Here is an 18,925-nt window from a genome sequence, read left to right on the forward strand (position 1 = left end):
GAGTCACGGCTAAGGGAGATTGGTCTTCATGTGCTCTTTAAAGACCCCCTAGCCTGTAAGAAGGTTTCCAAACAGAGAGCGAGTGACATGTTTATGTCGATGACCAAGTACAAACGAAGGGTACAACAAAATGAGAAATATGCACCCCAGGCATAAAGCCTCAACCCACCTCTAACCGGAGGAGATTTTTCATATTTAACTAATGTAAACAGGACGCAACATAGATTTATATTATTAAGGTTTCGTACTAACTTGATACCTTTAATGATAGGCTATCCGGAAAAACCATATAACCACGCGGACTTAAGTATGTCCCCTGTGACAATTTATCACCTCAGACAGAATTGCATATATTACTATTCTGCAGCCTATACGAGAGGGAATGAAATGTACCTCAAACCAATTTTAAAGAAAATGAATTTTAAGCAGTGCCGGGTAGCATTATATTGTCTGAAAACACTTCCCGACCCTCTGGTTTGCTACTCAGTTGCGTCATTTCTGTGGGGTTGCATGAGGGAGAGGAAAGGGCCAGCATGTAGGCCATTGAGTATGTAAAAATGATAATCTAAGTACCTAGAGTTAGTACATGAAAAGGCTTACTTGTCTTTTTTAATATTATATGTATTTTCGTCTTTATCTTAGAAATTGTGATGAATTATGTGTATCTTTTTTAAAATAGAATTATGAAATTAGTTTTAAATGTGACTTATTTTTATGTGCTTTTATGATCTCTTTTTAATATGATCGCATAAAGACGAATTGATTGATTGATTGACTGCTTGATTACAAAGGCTATCACGCCAATGAGTGACAATGCGCTCAGTGTCTGACCCTGAATCAAAAAGAGTTAGCTTTACCCTAACAGAGAAAAATACTAAATGTTGAAGTTAATAAACGTATACATAGAACTAACCAAGGTAACCTTTTGGCCAGCATTGCTGAGATTTGCTAATTTATCCAGGCCACATTCTGCGTGTCAGTGTTTGATTCAGTTTTATCATTGGAATGTTACTTTAACCTATGGCAGTATGAAGCCATTGTCTAAATGGCATGGGACCAAGAAGCTGTGCATACAAATATTCTAGGTTGGCAGACATGCATTCATCCCAGCATATAGATATATGTGCACAGTATTTGTTAAAGGTATGTGTTACTGGGTTCCATGCTAGCCAGCAACGTGCTAATAGAGTATACAATGAAAATATGTTAAGAGTTCTCTTTTATGTTTTGTCTGTTAAATTAGTATGTGACAATACTTGGAGGGAAGTGCTGTTGTTAGCACAGTAATAATCAACAACATGACATATCTGAACTGTATTGGAAGTCTTGTACGTGCTGTCTAACGTGTGCTGTAGAATGTGCTGTCTGAGGCAGAAGAGATCGAGAACTAAAGGTGAATAAGAGAGAGTGAGCAGCAGAGTACAGATTGACGGTGGCATCTTCAAGAGGAACAGCAAGCAGAAGGGAGCAAAGAGGATACGATTTCAAAACTCTATGAATCTAAGCATTTGCCTAGACCCGCTTTCCTAATTTTAGATACTTGTCTGCCCATTAAAGTACAGGTAATTTTTAGGTTTTTGCACATCTATGATGAAAATAACAGAAAAGTACTGGCCTTTACTCTGCTCCTGTAATTGACCCACATCACCCTTTTGAATAGTTTAGAATGTCTTATCCTAGCTTCATGTACATGCTGTTAAGGCCAAGAGGCAAACTGACGCAGATCTATCCACATCTACCCACTGGTATTACATCTACCAAAGACACCACTTTAAATATTACATAAACGTCCGTTTCCATCAACTACTCAGCTTAGATGAGTCCACAGACACATTCTACCATGCTCTGCCAACCAGGCTGCAGTTATACCGGCTTTTTATTATCTGCAGGTGAAATGTATAACGTATAAATAAATGCCTAATATACAATGCTTTCTGGAAAATAACTCTCAAAGTGGGCCTCAACTGTTTAAAACCAATCAGCCTAGTAACCTTATAAAAGCTAAACTGAGAATAACTAGGTCTGAAGATTTATCTGGCACTGGTTAAGCCTATCCATGCAATTAAAAATAACACCCAACCATATTCAACTCAGCAAGCATTGGCAAAGCCAATACACCTGGCACTGGCCTCCAGCATAATGAGGTGTCAATGTTAGTTTTGTCATGGTTTTTGTAAGACATTATCGTTGGGGGGGCTGCCGGATCATCACAATATAAAAAAATATTGACTTGAAGTAAAAATATGTTTTGAGCTAAAAAAGCAGACACTGGTATAACAGTCACGTTAAAGGGGGCGACTTTGGTTGCAGATGTGCTCCTTGCTAAAGAGCACAATATTGACATTCACAGTGGACGTAGTCAACGGCTGAAGTGAGTTGACCAGTTGACCCACTGCCCCATGGCCAGTGCTGTAGTTAAATGTGAATGACACAACATCAGACCAATGGATGGCGAGCTGAAAGTCCCCATACATATATTCTATATAAAATTGGGTAAAATCAAAAGGTCTAGGCTAGCAAAGGGACTAAAAACAGTTAAAACGCCAGTTTAACAAATCGCATTCAACACACATCCTTCAGCCCTGAATTGTTGGTACTTTCCATTTCTTGACTTGGATATGCATTTTTCTATAAAGCACAAGTCAAACTTCATATTATAATGCAGATCTCAATATCAGACATAAAGACAAATACATTCAGCGAACCCTTTCTAAACAATGCAAACAAACCTTTAATAAGAATATCAGTAGAAATCTAACCCTCAGCAGCAAAATCACTGAATTACAGAAAATAAGGAAAAAGACGTGATAAATACACACCGATGTCTGCAGAATGTGCCTCAACCCCCAAAGCAATGCAGTCGGTTTGTGACAAGTGAAATAACCCAGAACAGTTTCATATAATGGTTTCACTTATACATATCCTTGGGGCAAAGCATTCCAAAATAATTGTAGTGCACTGGCAGATTATAGACAGTCTGTCACTAACCGCACTCAAGCATCCTCCTCCCTTTTCTGCCGCCGTCTCGCAGTGCACGTGTTCTTGGGACAAATGTCTTCCATTTGCTTATCCAAATGTTCTGCGCATTATAACGGCAGCTTACACAGCTGTCAAGCTCAGCAGCAGTCCCAGGCGTTTGACAAGAGCACTTTGAACGCTGGTGCGCACAGGCACATCATTGAAGAGGAAACGGACAGTATCAAGTTTCACATTGTGTTGTGTAATAGAAGAGGAACGGTGGTGCGTTGCATTGTGCCAGTTGGAAGCGCTGTTATTGAGGTGACTACCAGTCCGCTACTTTCACGGACAGTCCACGAATGTAACCATCGTTTGTTGTTGGTGCTTTAACGGATGTTCATTTTCCCGTCATGTTGCCACTTCTGGGTTACATTACAACAACCAATCCCACGGCCATCTGAGAGTGGGCGGTACTGCTTATATGTAAAATGACCTCGAATTGGGCATTGAGGGCACCTCAGCCAATCCTGGTGCGCCACACAAAATTAAGAAGCGCTGATTGGATGTGAATACCACATCTGCCTTCGTCCAAGCCCGCCTCCTACTATCCGCGGTACTTGTGAAGATGGGGTGTGCTTTCTTCTTGGCTGAAAGTCCACTTGGCTAGACTAGATAGATCGCCCATCTGTCAGGTCACTACAGAGTGAGTCACGAACACGGGAGAGCCAGGCTCGACTAATGTATTTTAAGGGAAAGCTAGTGAAGCAAAGGCAATGGTGGCAAAGTGATAAGTGTGGGTGAGCCAATGGTCTGGCTTGGCTCGAAGAGCTCGAGCCATGCAAATGTTTGGCGTGCAGCAAATGTTGTGTAGAAAATAGAAGAAAGTCTCATCCAGATTCAAACTAGTGAATGTTTTCAACTCGGGGGACCATTGTACCTTCGTATGTGAGATTAAATCACTGCATTGAAACGAGAGAGTTTTTTTTTTACAGTTATGAATTCTATGGCAGGACAGGAGGCTTCGATTATGCTTGTCTCATTTCTTTAATAGAAATGCTTAGCAGCCAATACAAAAAACAGTAAAAACTACAGTACCCATGAACACCAGGGTAACAACCATAGAGACACAGTATAAAAGGTCTCTCTTCCTCTTTCTTTGCTGCTCTGCAGCCAGTTAAGTGCTTTTGTCTATTACTGCTTTACTGATATTGCTTATCTGTTCATGCTTTTTTGTATATAATGCTATGCTGTACCTTGTATTGATGTTCATTGCTTAGCGCTTACACTCGCGCTTTTCGTTGCGTCTTTTGTGAACTTTCTTGCGCTTTGACGGCTTGTATTTCACTGCCGTATTGTTTATTCTGCCGCTTTGGTGTGCGCTTGTGCAGGGAGCGTGGGCGCACCTCCCTCTTGACCGGGCGCTTGTTGCCCGCGTCTCTGTTGTCTTGTGGAGCGGGAGAACGGGGTTTGGGAGACTCGCGCGCTGTGCGTGAGCTCTTCTCTTCGTCCAGAGGCGGCCATTACCACGCATGCGCAGCGGCCATTTCCCGACTTGCTTTCTGTGTTTACACAGCGCCGGGAGCATTGCAGGTCGTCTTTGTAACGGCAGGGCCCACAGCCTCAGGACTTAACCCCTTTGACGCCACTTGCTCTCAGGAAAGCATTTGGCACTCTAGGCATTGCCTAGAGTGCATTTTGTCTTTGGCAGCAAGCCCTCTCTCCACATTTAATTGATTACTGTGCATGTTTTGCCTGTATTGCTGGCTTGCTGTGGGGTTTTTGTCACTCCCCCTGACTTGTGCCTTTGGCCACGCATATTTTCGTCATGTTGTGGGCTTTAATTTTACACATTGTGTAAACATGGAGGAATATGACGATGACTGCTACTATGATGAAGATGCCTCTGGCTCTTTGGAGCATGATTTAGTGGCGGCTTTAGACCAAGTAGTGCAGCGCTCCATGAATACGGCGCTTGTGCATGCCATTAACCCATTGAAGCATCATTTGACCCAATATGCTCAACAGCAGGGTTGGTTGCCTGCTGCACGTAAGTCCTCTAAGTCGCCTGTCAATCCTCACAGGTCTGATTTTCAGAAGTTGGCCAAGAGTTTGGCGTCTGGTAAATCCACGTCCGCTGTGGGTGCGGCGTCAGTTGCCCCTCGTCCTACTGACACGGATGAGACTCATTCTTCAACATCTTCTGATCATAATGACCCTCCCCCAAAGAAGAAGGTCTGTAAGGAACATTTCGTGGATTCCCCCACTCACCCTCCCGTGTTAACGTTTGATCCTGCAGATACTGTCCATCCCCATTCCACCTCCTGGCTTCCCTCCCCTGCGGTGGCGGAGTATGTCCAGGCGCACATCCGCCAACCTTTTGAGAAGGACGTTAGGGCACGCCTGCGGTCCGAATGCCCGCGGCCGGATCTTGCTGATCATTTGGCCGAAACTCCTGAGGTTGACCCCACGATGGTCACCAATCTCAGGAAGTACGCCAAAGATCCGAAGAAGGGTCTGGACAGGTCTTGGCGTTCTTGTCAAGACAAGGTGCTTGATTTATTGGGTCCTCTCGCGAAAATCCTTGATCTTGGTTTCCTGGCTAAAGAATCTGCGGCTCTTGTGGACCCAGATGAGCTTATTGAATGGGCGCAAAGGGCTATCTGCCAGTTGGGTAATGCCAACTGTGCACTTTCATGTGAGAGGTGCCGATCTATACTTCTGAAGTTGGATCCGAAGTTGGCAGAGCTCTCCACCTCAGAATCTGGTCCAGCTGCGCAGGGTCTGTTGTTTGGCCAACCCTTTTTGAAGGAACTCACCAAATTTGTGGCCACCTTCAGTGGCCTGGACAAGGCTCAGGCTTCGCGGTGAGCGTTTCGACCGGTTTTTGCCAAGGCCGGACGAAACCGGGGACGCTTGTTCGGCCGTGGCTATCAGCAACATTCCCAGAGGGGGAACCAGTCCCACAGAGGCGGTGGTCAGGATGCCGGTTACCAGTCCCGGTCAAATTTCTACCCCTCTCGCAAAGGGGGAGGACAGTAAGGGAAAGGACGTTCCGGAGGCCACCAAGGTGGCTATCACGACTCCTTCAGGTGAGCCTTATTCCTGCTTGCGATGTGGTTCTGGGGGGCAGAATACGATTTTTTCTAAACAATTGACGTCTGATCTCCAGTGATGCTTGGGTGCTGGAAACTGTTCAAGGGTACTGGATAGAGTTTTACCAACCTCACTGTCAGGCCCACCCTCCCACTCCTCTGAGTTTTTCCCTTCAAGATCAAGATTTAATTTAGACGGAAATAAACTCACTCCTACAAAAGGGGGCGATAGTTCCGGCGGTCTGTCATCCCAATGGGTTCGTCAGCACGGTGTTTCTGGTCGAGAAGAAAGGGGGCAGGTCCCGTCTAGTTCTCAACCTAAAGGAGTTCAACGGAGGGGTTGTTTACAGGCAGTTCTACAGTGAAGGGATCCATCTGTTGCGAGATCTTCTGCGAGAGGGGGATTGGATGGTTTGTCTAGATCTCAAAGACGCGTACTTGGCGATTCCCATCTTCGGTCCTCATCGTCGCTTCCTTCAATTCCATTGGCAGGGGGCATGGTTCGAGTATCAGGTTCTCCCGTTCGGCCTCTCGTCGGCACCGTGGTGCTTCACAAAGCTTCTGAGGCCAGTCGTGCAACACTTGCGCGCTCGGGGTGTTTGCCTGATTATCTACTTGGACGACATTCTGATTATGTCGGATTGTCCGCTCAAACTCCTGTCTCATCTGGAGTGGTCCATAGACCTTTTACAATCTCTGGGGTTTCTGGTGAACGTTCAGAAATCTGTCTTGGCTCCTACTCAGGTGATCGACTTTCTGGGCTTCAAGGTCAATTCACTTTCGTGTCAACTTCTTTTACCCAATCAAAAGATTCGGTATATCAAGAGGGAACTGACTTCGGTTATTTCCAAACCAACTGTCATTGAGATCGTTAGCACGAGTTGTGGGTCTCTTGGCGTCCTCCATTCAGGCGATCTTCCCAGGTCCCCTACATTACAGAGCGCTTCAGCGACTGAAGATTCGTCATCTCCAGAAAGGCCTTAGCTACTCAGATCAGATTCCTCTTTAAGAGGAAGCGAGGTGGGAGATGCAGTGGTGGTTAGACCACATGGATGCCTGGAATGGACGAGCCCTATTCGGTGCGTCGCCGGAGCTAGTAATCGAGTCCGATGCCAGTCAGTGGGGCTGGGGAGCCCGGTGCGGTCCTGTCTTGACGGGGGGTCGCTGGTCTCCCCAGGAGTTGTCTCTCCACATCAATTGCCTGGAACTCCTGGCAGGGTCATTTGCGATCCGTTGTTTCTCTCCTCTTCGCTCCAGTTGTTGCATACTTCTCCGCATGGACAACCTCTCAGCGGTTCGCTATGTCAACAAGTTGGGCGGCACGAGGTCCAAGATATTGGCGGAAATAGCCAAGGATTTTTGGCATTTTTGTCTGCAACGCAAGATCACGGTTATTGCAGAGTATCTTCCCGGCCGCAACAATCTGATTGCGGATTGGAATTCGCGACACCTTCGGGACTTCAGCGATTGGAGACTTCATCCTCGCGTGTTCCGTTCTCTTCTCCGGCTCTGGGGCCAGTGTCAGATCGACCTGTTTGCCTCTCGCCTCAACACTCAGCTCCCGCTGTTCTTCAGTTGGAGGCCGGATCCGGAAGCCCAGGCCACGGATGCCTTTCTGCAGTCTTGGCCGTCGACCCTGTGCTATGCCTTTCCCCCGTTCATGATGATTCCCAGAGTCCTGGCATACACGAAACGTTATCGCTCCGAATTGATTCTGATTGCTCCTCTGTGGAGGGCTCAAGCGTGGTTCCCGGTTCTCCTGGATATGTTTTGTGCAGTGCCGCTCCTTCCCCAGAAGTGGAATCTCTTGCTGGATCCTCTCGGCACTCCGCATCCCCTGATTCTCTCCGACAGTCTTCATCTGTTGGCATGGCGGATTTCGGGGACCGCTGGACGGTCCCAGGCCTTTCTCGAGACGCTTCCAAGTTCATTAGTGAGGCCTGGTCTCCCAATACTCACAAACGATACAGGGGGTCCTGGAAGCGATGGTGTGACTGGTGTGCTCAACGGGAGGTTGATCCCATTTCAGCGGATGTCTCCATGATCATTCATTTTTTGGCCTCTCTTGCTTCTTCCGGGTTGGCTTATCGAACTGTCAACAATTTCCGTTCCGCCATTTCAGCGGGTCATATCCGTATTGATGGTAAGCCTGCAGGTGAACATCCTCTGCTTGCCAAATTGCTTAAGGGTATCCGACTTGCGAAACCCCCTTGTCCTAAGTACGTCTCTTTATGGGATGTTTCCATTGTTTTGCGTTTTCTGGAGGCCTGGCCTTCCAATTCTCAATTGTCCCGTAAACAGCTGTCAGCCAAACTGACTATGTTGTTATGCCTCGTTTCCTGCAAACGGGTGTCTGATGTTCGCGCTTTGGATTTGGCCGGTCGCAGCTTTACACCTGAGGGTGTTACGTTTCTCCTTTCCAGACGTACCAAAACTAATATTACTTCGATTACCGTTCCTTCTTTTCCCACTCATCCCAACCTTTGTTTTGTTCAATGTGTCAAAGATTATGAAGTAAGTACTGCTCCTTTACGTTCAGATATGCACGGTCAACTGTTGATTGCTTTGCAGAAACCTTTTCGCCCCGTTACCCCAGCTACTTTAGCTCGCTGGGTTCGATGGCTCATGTCAGAAGCTGGCATTGATGTTTCCATTTTTGGTGCCCATTCGGCACGTGGGGCGATGGCTTCTAAAGCATTCTCCATGGGTGTCACTCTTTTTGACATTATGAAGGCCGCTGATTGGTCTTCTGATTCTGTGTTCAAAACTTTTTATTACAAACCAATTGATCATATTGCTTCTGTGGTGGTGGATCAGCTTTAAACAAGCATAATCGGAGCCTCCTGTCCTGCCATAGAATTCAAAATTTGCGAACATTCATGACAAGAATTTTCAATTCTATTAAGGACAAGGAGGCGAGGATTATCCCACCCATTGTTGTTGTTCTGCATATATTGTTATTATGAACATATTTGATAAATGTATATGGATTTCTTGGACTTCCTTGTTTTTTCTTCCCCCCCTGATTTCTGCTTACAACTTATGCACTGGATGTGTATTACGGCTTTGTGTCTTTTTCAGGTTCTGACCCGAAGTAGAGGTTTTTCTGTTGCACCTGGCTTCGCTTGACTTCCAAGGGACTTCTGGTTCCGAAGTTCTTCCACGGCCTGCGTCCTCGTTCGGCTTGGATTTTACTGCGTTCTTGGACTTCCTTCCTGTGGTTCTTCATTTGAATTTCCTGTTTTGCTTTGAACAGTTTTTTCCTCACCAAAGAAAGAGGAAGAGAGACCTTTTATACTGTGGTCTCTATGGTTGTTACCCTGGTGTTCATGGGTACTGTAGTTTTTACTGTTTTGTTTATTGGCTGCTGAGCATTTCTATTAAAGAAATGAGACAAGCAAAATCCTCGCTTCGTTGTGCTTAATAGAATTGAAAATTCTTGTCACAAATGTGCGCAAATTTTGAATTCAGAAACATTTGTGCCCACTGCCCTGACGACAGTGCCATCAGGGAACAACGAGGCTTATAAATGCTCATGAGTACCGTATATGAGACCTAGATTTTGAAAGCTAGAGCAACATTATATTCTATGAAATAAAATAGAAGACATTTTTGTACTGCACATTTCCTGTACTTGCGTAATTTGGAGGTGAACTGTTGCAAAGTAATGAAGAACAAGAATTTGCAATGCAATCATTCTCGCCTTTGGTACCTTGTATGCATTTAGCTATGCAGCACATTAGCCTGGGTGCTGAAACATCTACTGTTCTTTAACATGGAGGGAAAGTAAACACCAAACTGCGTTACACACCAGGTATGGGAACACATGAGGAGAAATATTGCCTATCAGCGGGAAATAGTATAGTCTAAAGCTTTGTTTTTAATATAAAATCAGGGCCTTCGGTGGTCTTATCACTAAAAATACAAGATAAAAAAAATATATTATTGTCTACGGGTGCTTGTGGAAGACAATTTCTATGGACTGGATTCTAGAGAATGCTAAAATGATTCTGATATTTAACTGACCTCTGCTGGTCGTTTTCTATCAAGAAAGTTAAAGAGAGGCAGTTGCCAGAAAAATTTAAATAAGAAAGTCCCTCAGAAGAAAGCGATTCTGATATCTTAATCAATCAATCAATCAGTAAATTTATAGAGCGCGCTACTCAGCCGTGAAGGTCTCAAGGCACTGGAGGGGGGGGGGGGCTACTGCACGAAAAGCCAGGTCTTGAGGTGTTTCCTGAAGGTGAGATGGTCTTCGGTCAGTCGTAGGTGTGCGGGGAGGGAGTTCCATGTTTTGGCTGCCAGGTAGGAGAACGATCTTCCTCCGGTGGTGGTTCTGCGGATCCGTGGGACGGTGGTGAGGGCGAGGCTGGCAGAGCGTAGCTGGCGGGTGGGGTGTGGAACGAGAGGCGGTTGTTGAGGTATTCGGGGCCAATGACGTGGTGCGTGGGTGAGGAGCCTGAACGTGATCCTCTTGCTGACGGGGAGCCAGTGCATGTTTTTCAGGTGGGCGCATATGTGGCTGTGGCGGGGGATGTCGAGGATGAGTCGTGCAGAGGCGTTCTGTATGCGCTGGAGTAGTTTCTGAAGTTTGGCTATGGTTCCTGCGTATAGGGCGTTTCCGTAGTCCAGTCGGCTGGTGACGAGGGCCTGGGTGACGGTTTTTCTGGTTTCGGTGGGGATCCACTGAACGATCTTACGGAGCATGCGCAGGGTGTTGAAGCAAGATGATGAGACGGCGTTGACTTGCTTGGTCATTGTGAGGGAGGAGTCCAGGATGAATCCCAGGTTGCGTGCGTGGTCCGTGGGTTTTGGTGCAGAGCCCAGCGATGTGGGCCACCAGGAGTCGTCCCAGGCGGAAGGGGATTGTCCGAGGATGAGGACCTCCGTCTTGTCTGAGTTCAACTTCAGGCGACTGAGTTTCATCCATTCTGCGACATCTTTCATTCCTTCCTGGAGGTTGGTTTTGGTGGTGGCTGGGTCTTTGGTGAGGGAGAGGATCAGTTGGGTGTCGTCGGCGTAGGAGATGATGTTGATGTTGTGTTTGCGTGCGATGGCGGCGAGGGGGCTCATGTAGATATTGAAGAGGTTTGGGCTGAGCGAGGAGCCTTGGGGTGCGCCGCAGATGATCTCGGTGGCCGCTGAGCGGAAAGGAGGTAGGCGGACTCTCTGGGTTCTGTCGGAGAGGAACAAGGTGATCCAGTCCAGGGCCTTTCCTTGGATCCCTGTGGTGTGGAGGCGGGTTATCAGGGTGCGGTGGCATACGGTGTCGAAGGCCGCCGAGAGGTCTAGGAGGATGAGAGCGGTTGTTTCTCCGTTGTCCATCAGGGTCCGGATGTCGTCGGTGGCTGCGATGAGAGCGGTCTCGGTGCTGTGGTTGGCTCGAAATCCGGACTGGGACGGGTCGAGCGAGTTGTTTGCCTCGAGGAAAGCAGTCAGCTGTTAATTGACGGTCTTCTCGATGACTTTAGCCGGGAAGGGAAGGAGAGAGATGGGGCGGAAGTTCTTGAGGTCTTTGGGGTCCGCTGTGGGTTTCTTCAGAAGGGCGTTGATTTCTGCGTGCTTACAGCTCTCAGGGAAGGTGGCTGACGTGAAGGAGTTGTTTATGATGTTCCGGAGGTGGGGTGCGATGATGATGTTGGCTTTATTGAAGATGTGGTGGGGGCAAGGGTCAGAGGGGGAGCCAGAGTGGATGGTGTTCATGGCGAGGGTGATGTCTTCAGTGCTGATGGGGGTCCAGGCGCTGAGGATGGTGGTGGGGGTCAGTGGTCCGGTGGCTGGAGGCGGAGTCTGGGGTCCAAAGCTGTCGTGTATGTCCGTGATTTTGCGGTGGAAGAACGTGGCGAGGCGGTTGCCGAGGTGTTGTGATGGTGTGATGTCGTTGTTGCTGGCGCTGCCGTTGGAGAGCTCTTTGACGATGCTGAAGAGTTCCTTGCTGTTGTGGGTGTTGCTGTCTAGCCGCTCTTTGAACGATGCCCTTTTGGTGGTGCGGATCAGCTGGTGGTGTTCGCGAGTGACGTTCTTGAGGGCAGTCATGTTTTCGGTAGTCTGATCGTGGCGCCAGGTTTTTTCGAGAGTTTGGCAGGATTTCTTTGAGTTTTTGAGGCCGTCGTTCCTGTTGCGGGACTCGCCTAGGGGGTTCTTCAGTGGAGCGAGGTCATCTGCGCAATTGGTGATCCACTGTGTGAGGTTGCGGGCTGCGTTGTTGGTGTCCACGGTGTCAGCTGGCGGGTTCTGGCTTAGTGATGAGAGGAGCTGGTCTGTGGTGATTTTGCTCCAGCATCTGCGGGGGATTTGTTGCATGCGTAGGTGGGATGTAGTCTTTTTGAAGGTGAAGTGGATGCATCTGTGGTCGGTACAGTGTAGCCCTGTGGAGTGGCTGAAGGAGACCTGGTTGCTGGCGGAGAAGATGGGGTCGAGTGTGTGGCCAGCTAGGTGGGTGGGGGGTTATCACCAGTTGCTTGAGTCCGAGATTGGCGAGGTTGTCGAGCAGGGTGGTGGTGTTGTTGTGTTGTTTTTCTCCAGGTGGAAGTTCAGGTCCCCTAGGAGGATGTTTTCTGGTGAGGCTAGGGCGTGCTGGCTGATGAAGTCGGCGATGGTTTCGCTGAATTGTGTGCCAGGGCCCGGGGGTCTGTAGATGAGCGTTCCTCTAAGGGTGGTCTTGGGGTCAGTGTGAATCTGGAAGTGAAGGTGTTCGGCGGCAGAGAGTGTGTCTTCGGCGTTGGTCGTGATGTTGATGGTGTTCCTGTAGATGATGGCGATTCCTCCTCCGGTTTGGTTGACGCGGTCCTTCCGAGTGATCTTGTAGCTGTCCGGGATGGCTATGGCGATGTCTGGGGCCGAGGAGGCGTTCATCCAGGTTTCCGTGAGGAAGGCGACGTCTGGTGCTGTTGTGTCGAGGAGGTCCCAGAGTTCGACGGCGTGCTTGTGGATGGAGCGGGTGTTGAGGAGGATGCACTTGAGGTGGTTGATGTTGAAGTTAGGTCCGGTGGGAGGTCTGCAGGTTCGGAGGCAGGTGAATTTGCAGGCGTGGCAGGTGAAGGGTCCCTGGGTTCGCTTCGGGGTTGCTCTGTAGCAGGCGGGTTGACGTCCGGTGTTGAGTGCGTTGGGGGCGGAGGAGTCGTATCTCAGTCGAGTTCCCTGGCTCCGGCGGGGGCCAGGGGTTCTGGCGCTGGGCGCGGACGGGCGCAGACTGGCTTGCCTTTGGCGCGCCAGTGGCGCGCCCGCTGCACAGCCGCTTCGCGGCCTCCATATGAGGGGCTGTGGGAGGGAGGGGCAGCTGGGAGGCGGGAGTGGGCGGCAAATGGGAACGGCGGGAGGCGGGGACGCAGGGACACAGCGGCAGGGAGAAGGCACCGGGGGAGCGGGGGACTGGACACGGGAGGCGAAACGGGGCACAAGGGGACACAGAAGGCAAAGGGGTACAAGGACAATCAAGGGTTTTACAGAACAACAGTAAACAGGAATGAACAGCGAGCAGCAGGGGCACAGGGGGCACAGAAGGCAAAAGGGGGTACAAGGACAATCAAGGGCTCACAGAAACAAACAGTAAACCGGAAAGAACAGCGAGCAGCAGGGGGACTCACGCGGCAGAGGCAGGGGCAGGAGGCAGCGTCACCGGAGGACCGTGTGGCGGCTGGGGGGCGACCTACTTGAGGACAGGGTCAAAGGTCGCTCCCTTCACCACCGTGCGGCCTCCATATGAGGGGCTGTGGGAGGTAGGGTCAGCTGGGAGGCGGGAGTGGGGCGGCAAATGGGAACAGCAGGGACGCAGCGGCGGGGAGAAGGCACGGAGGGGAGCGGGGGACTGGACACGGGAGGCGAAACGGGGCACAAGGGGGCACAGAAGGCAAAGGGGTACAAGGACAATAAAGGGTTTTACAGAACAAACGGTAACCAAGGAAGAACAGCGAGCAGTAGGGGCACAGGGGGCACCGAAGGCAAAAGGGGGTACAAGGGCTCACAGAAACAAACAGTATACAGGAAAGAACAGCGAGCAGCAGGGGGACTCACGCGGCAGCCGCAGGGGCAGGCGACAGCGGGGGCAGCGTCACCGGAGGACCGTGTGGCGGCTGGGGTGCGACCTGCCTGAGGACAGGGTCAAAGGTCGACCTCTACTGGTCGTTTTCTATCAAGACAGTTAAATAGAGGCAGTTGAAAAGCAGAGAGCAATTCTGGTATATTACTGACCTCTACTGGTAGTTTTCTATTAAGACAGTTACATAGAGGCAGCTGAACAGAAAAAAGTCCCTAAGAGGAAGCAGACAAGTCCTAGGGCTGATCTCCATAGCCCACAAAGTACATACACATATAAGTATATACTAAAGTATATACAAGAGGTCTCGAATGCTCCACCTAAAAAACAAGGTTTGACGAAATAAAATATTTGCTTTGATTCCCATATTTTGGTCAAGCACTGATGCTTGACCCCCAATTTTCTGGATTTTTGTGCAATTTAGCCTTAGAAGTATCTCTCTCCAGTTTTACATCAAAAGTCACTGCTTTAATTATAATTTTTGTCACACTAGGTAGTGGCAGGCAAGAGCCACACGAAAACACAGCTCATTTTGGATTGAGGGTCTAAGAGGACATTGAGCGGAGCTAAAGCCAGGCTTCTGGCTCAAGTTTTCAGTAGCTTGCCTACCTCTAGGAGGTGAGTGCGAAGGAGGACCAGTGCTTTAAATGTGTCGGTCCTCACTGGTACCGAGTACCGGCATTTCTCAGTGTTCTCTGCTTGAGTACTGGTACTTTTTCTTGTGTCAGTACCTGACCGGTACTCCTAGTGGCAAACTGAGGGTCAGGCTCTGAGGTATGGGTGTGTGCAGCCACATTTTGAAGAGCTCTCTGTTGCGATTAACCGTAATATAATGTTTTGGATCAAGAAGGGTGAGCTTTCTGTAGAGTCTTCAGTTAGACAAAGCAGGAACTCAAGTGTGGCTACTTGGGGTTCTGAAGAAATATGTCTACCAGTAAGAATGCCTAAGTTTTAGGCTATTGTAGAAGGTACTGAATGATCACCCTTGCTGGAATACCATTCAGATGCTCCACGTTCCAGAAGTGCTGTCTCAATAGTAACCCCTTTTTGTGGCATTTAGCTTCAGAAAGTTTGCCATCCACCACTCTACTACAGCTAGGGCTGAGGTGCTCTCAATGTACTAAACAATGTAGTTCTTCACAATTCAATATTTCAAGAGAAAAGAGGTGGGGGGAATGAAAATGTACAACTATTCAACTATTGTCCTTTCCTTCGGCTGTCCAAAGCATTATTGGCCAGTGCCTAATTAGTGCTGATGGTAAGAATTTAATGCTGGTGCCAAGCACTGGCAAACAGCTGCACAATTTAAGCACTGGTCATAAATGCTTATTTATGACAGTCCACCATGTGGTGGAACTGCTTCTTATTTTTGAGCAGACGACATCAGTAGATTGTTTAAAAAAACTTTAACCTTTACCTTTAAAAACCAACAATACCCATTTACAGCCTGGTTCACAGATGAAAATAATCTTCTCAACTTTCTCGGGTGCTGCTGTTGCAGTAAAGGAAACTACAACAACAGATTATACCTTTTCCTTTACTGGACTGACTGAGGCCCTCTTTAAGGATATTAAGATGGCCAGGAGGGTAAAATGGGTTGGCAGGGGCTTAAAAACACTACCCGGTGATTGACTAGTTATGTCGTTCAAGACACCTAGATTGGTAGATGCTATCTTGCGAAGAACCAGATCTCCAGTTATTTCATTCCATCAAGTTACTGCTCTTCCTCTTGGCTGTTTCGCTCTCCCTGTGCCTTCTAATAGTTTGTCAAAATCCCCTCCCAGTGCGTGCACCTCCCGCACAGGGAACTTACCCTGAGGTTACCACTTATAGTCACTTTTCACAATTGGCCCCACTGGAAGGTGTAGATTGCCTTAATGAGAGGATAGAGAAGGGCACTATAACTGATGACTTCATGGTCCCTGGAAATGGGTATATTTCAGCCTGCCCCAAGGGCCCTTTTGTTGTGCCACGGTCTCACTCGCCCTCTTATTTGACTGTCTTGGACAACAATCCCATCCCAATTTCAAGGACAGAAGGCCCTGTAAATCAATCTGATTGTAGTCATTTAGATTGGAATGTGGCCAGGCTACGCTCCAAGGTCCATCTCTTGGTATGGCACTATTTTATTTTGTAAATTCTCCATTCTATGCTTCCAGGAGGCTTGGGCATCTGAGTGTATTCATATCAATGATTTTTGACATTCCTTCTGCTGGCCGGTAGCCACCGCCAGCCTGGCGGGGGGAATCCGCCCGACATCCACACTCGTTTTCCCCCCTGCCATATTAGTATGGCGGGGAGGACCTAGGCGGACGGAAAGACCGTTCGCCGCTTTTCCGCCCCGGTCGCCTTGCGGCCGGGGCGGAAAAGGAATAATATGGTGGCGGTGTCAATCAGACACTGCCAGCCATATTATGATGCCCCCAGAGTGAAGTATAGATGGGGGTGCACAGGGGGGAGTACCTGTGGTACCCCCTTCATTTGCATTAACAAAGCGACAGGCACCGCACGGTGCCCGCCGCTTTGTTAATGCAAATGCTGAAATGCATTTTTAGCATTGTGGCGGGCGGTGCAGAGAGCACCGCCCGCCACAATGCTAAAAATGCAGGATGTGACCGTCACTGTGGCGGGCACATCCTAATACCCCCCACGGGACCCCCGCCCTTATGGCGGGCGGTCCCGAATTCCGACAGGATGGCGGGCGGACAAAGTCCGCCCGTCATCCTAATGACCCCCAAAGTGTACTGTTGGACAACATTGAAATGGTGAACAGTCTAATTATTGAGTTTTTTATTTCAACCTACAATATCGAGTTGGAAATATTGTAGGGACACAATTTTGAAATCAAGACTATCGACAACCAATATCGACCTGAAGGTAAGAAATATCGTTTTTGTTAATATCGAAGTCAGTAATATCAATAGCAAAATATTGATGTTACTAATATCGATATTTATATTAGTGGTATGTATTTTGATATGTATTTTATATCTTTGTGTTTATATTTTTTGTAAATTATTGTACTAGTTTTAGAATATATGTATAACATTTTTGGAACATAGTAATTTTTTTTTTAAAGTAAATTATGCGTTTTAGTACCGTAGCGGGTTGTGTGTTTATCGGGGAATAGGGTGGGAAGTAATTTAATTATAGTAAATACATTAAAAGAAATTAGGAATTACTAATTATTTTTAAGTACATTTTGTGTTTTAGTTTTGTAGCAGGTTGTGGGTTTATAGGGCAATAGGGTGGGAAGTAATTTAATTGTAATTGGGTACTTATTTTTTTGATTGTTTCGTATTGATAATTAACGTTATGTTAAGTGATTATTAATTGGTATTACATTTTTATTTATTGGCGATTAGTTTTAATTAATTTATTAATTGGTAATTATATTAAGTGTATTAATTTATTATTGAAGTGTCTTCTGAGTTTATAGGGCAATAGGGTGGGAAGTAATTTAATTGTATTTAATTTTAATAATTCATTGTTTTGGAAAAATGTATTGTTCATTAGTTAATAATTGTCAATTAATTTTGATTCATTATTATTTATTGGTATTTATCAATAATGTATTGTTAATTAATTATTAATTGCTAAATATTTTGTAATATTTATTGTTTTTGGTATTGAAAATTAATTATTTGTTATTTAATTATTATTCGATAATTAACTTGTAATAATTATTATGTATTTGTATTTATCATCACTTTAATTGTTAATTAATTTTTTAGTGGTAATTATTTTAAAGTAATTATTTATTGGTATTGTCAAATAATTTATTGTTATTTAATAATTGAATTATCATTTATTTAAAACATTTTTTTTTATTATTAGTAAGTTATTTTTACCCCTATGTTATCCAACACTTTCCCTGCTATTGCACTCTCTGGAGTGGGAATAGTAATTTTTACCCCTATGCTATCCAACACTTTCCCTACTGTTGCACTCTCTGGAGTTGGAATAGTAATTTTAACCCCTACACTATCCAACACTTTCCCTACTGTTGCACTTTCTGGAGTTGGAATAGAAATTTGAATCCCTACCCTATCCAACACTTTCCCTACTGTTGCACTCTCTCGAGTTGGAAAAGTAATTTTTACCCCAACGCTATCCAACACTTTCCCTACTGTTGCACTATCTGGAGTTGGAATAGTCATTTTTACCCCTACGCTATCCAACACTTTTCCTACTGTTGCACTCTCTGGAGTTGGAATACAAATTTTTACCCCTACGCTATCCAACACTTTCTCTACTGTTGCACTCTCTGGAGTTGGAATACTAATTTTAACCTATACGCTATCCAACACTTTCCCCACTGTTGCACTCTCTGGAGTTGGAATAGTAATTTTTACCCCTACGCTATCCAACACTTTCCCTACTGTTGCACTCTCTGGAGTGGGAATAGTAATTTTTACCCCTACGCTATCCAACACTTTCCCTACTGTTGCACTCTCAGGAGTTGGAATAGTAATTTTTACCCCCACGCTATCCAACACTTTCCCTGCTGTTGCACTCTCTGGAGTTGGAATAGTATTTTTTACCCCTACGCTACCCAACACTTTCCCCACTGTTGCACTCTCTGGAGTGGGAATAGTATTTTTTACCCCTACGCTATCCAACACTTTCCCTACTTTTGCACTCTCTGGAGAGGGAATAGTTATTTTTACCCCTACGCTATCCAATATTTACTGTTTTAGTTAATGTAGTGTATAATTTATTTAAAAAATTTTTTTTATATATATATTTATTTATATTATTGTTTTATGTGTATGTATTTATAATTTATAAAATGTTTTTAACAATTTATAAGTTATTACAATAATTGTAAATATTATTA

General features: G+C 46.5%; 1 protein-coding gene across 4 annotated transcripts in view; it reads right to left on the reverse strand.

The window, feature by feature from the left end:
* Positions 1-18,925, reverse strand: part of DDHD2 (DDHD domain containing 2) — an 896,553-nt gene that overhangs the window by 747,864 nt on the left and 129,764 nt on the right. The window contains exon 1 of one of the 4 annotated variants that reach the window (XM_078666381.1): positions 2,989-3,401. The exons of 2 other annotated variants lie outside the window; for them this stretch is intronic. The gene's annotated coding sequence lies outside the window, so the exon portion shown is untranslated. Of the gene's footprint in view, positions 1-2,819; positions 3,402-18,925 lie in introns of those variants that run through there. One more of the 4 variants, XM_078666382.1, reaches the window with a different exon arrangement.

This window comes from Lissotriton helveticus, chromosome 11, assembly GCF_964261635.1.
Source record: "Lissotriton helveticus chromosome 11, aLisHel1.1, whole genome shotgun sequence".
NCBI classification, from domain to species: Eukaryota; Metazoa; Chordata; class Amphibia; order Caudata; family Salamandridae; genus Lissotriton; species Lissotriton helveticus.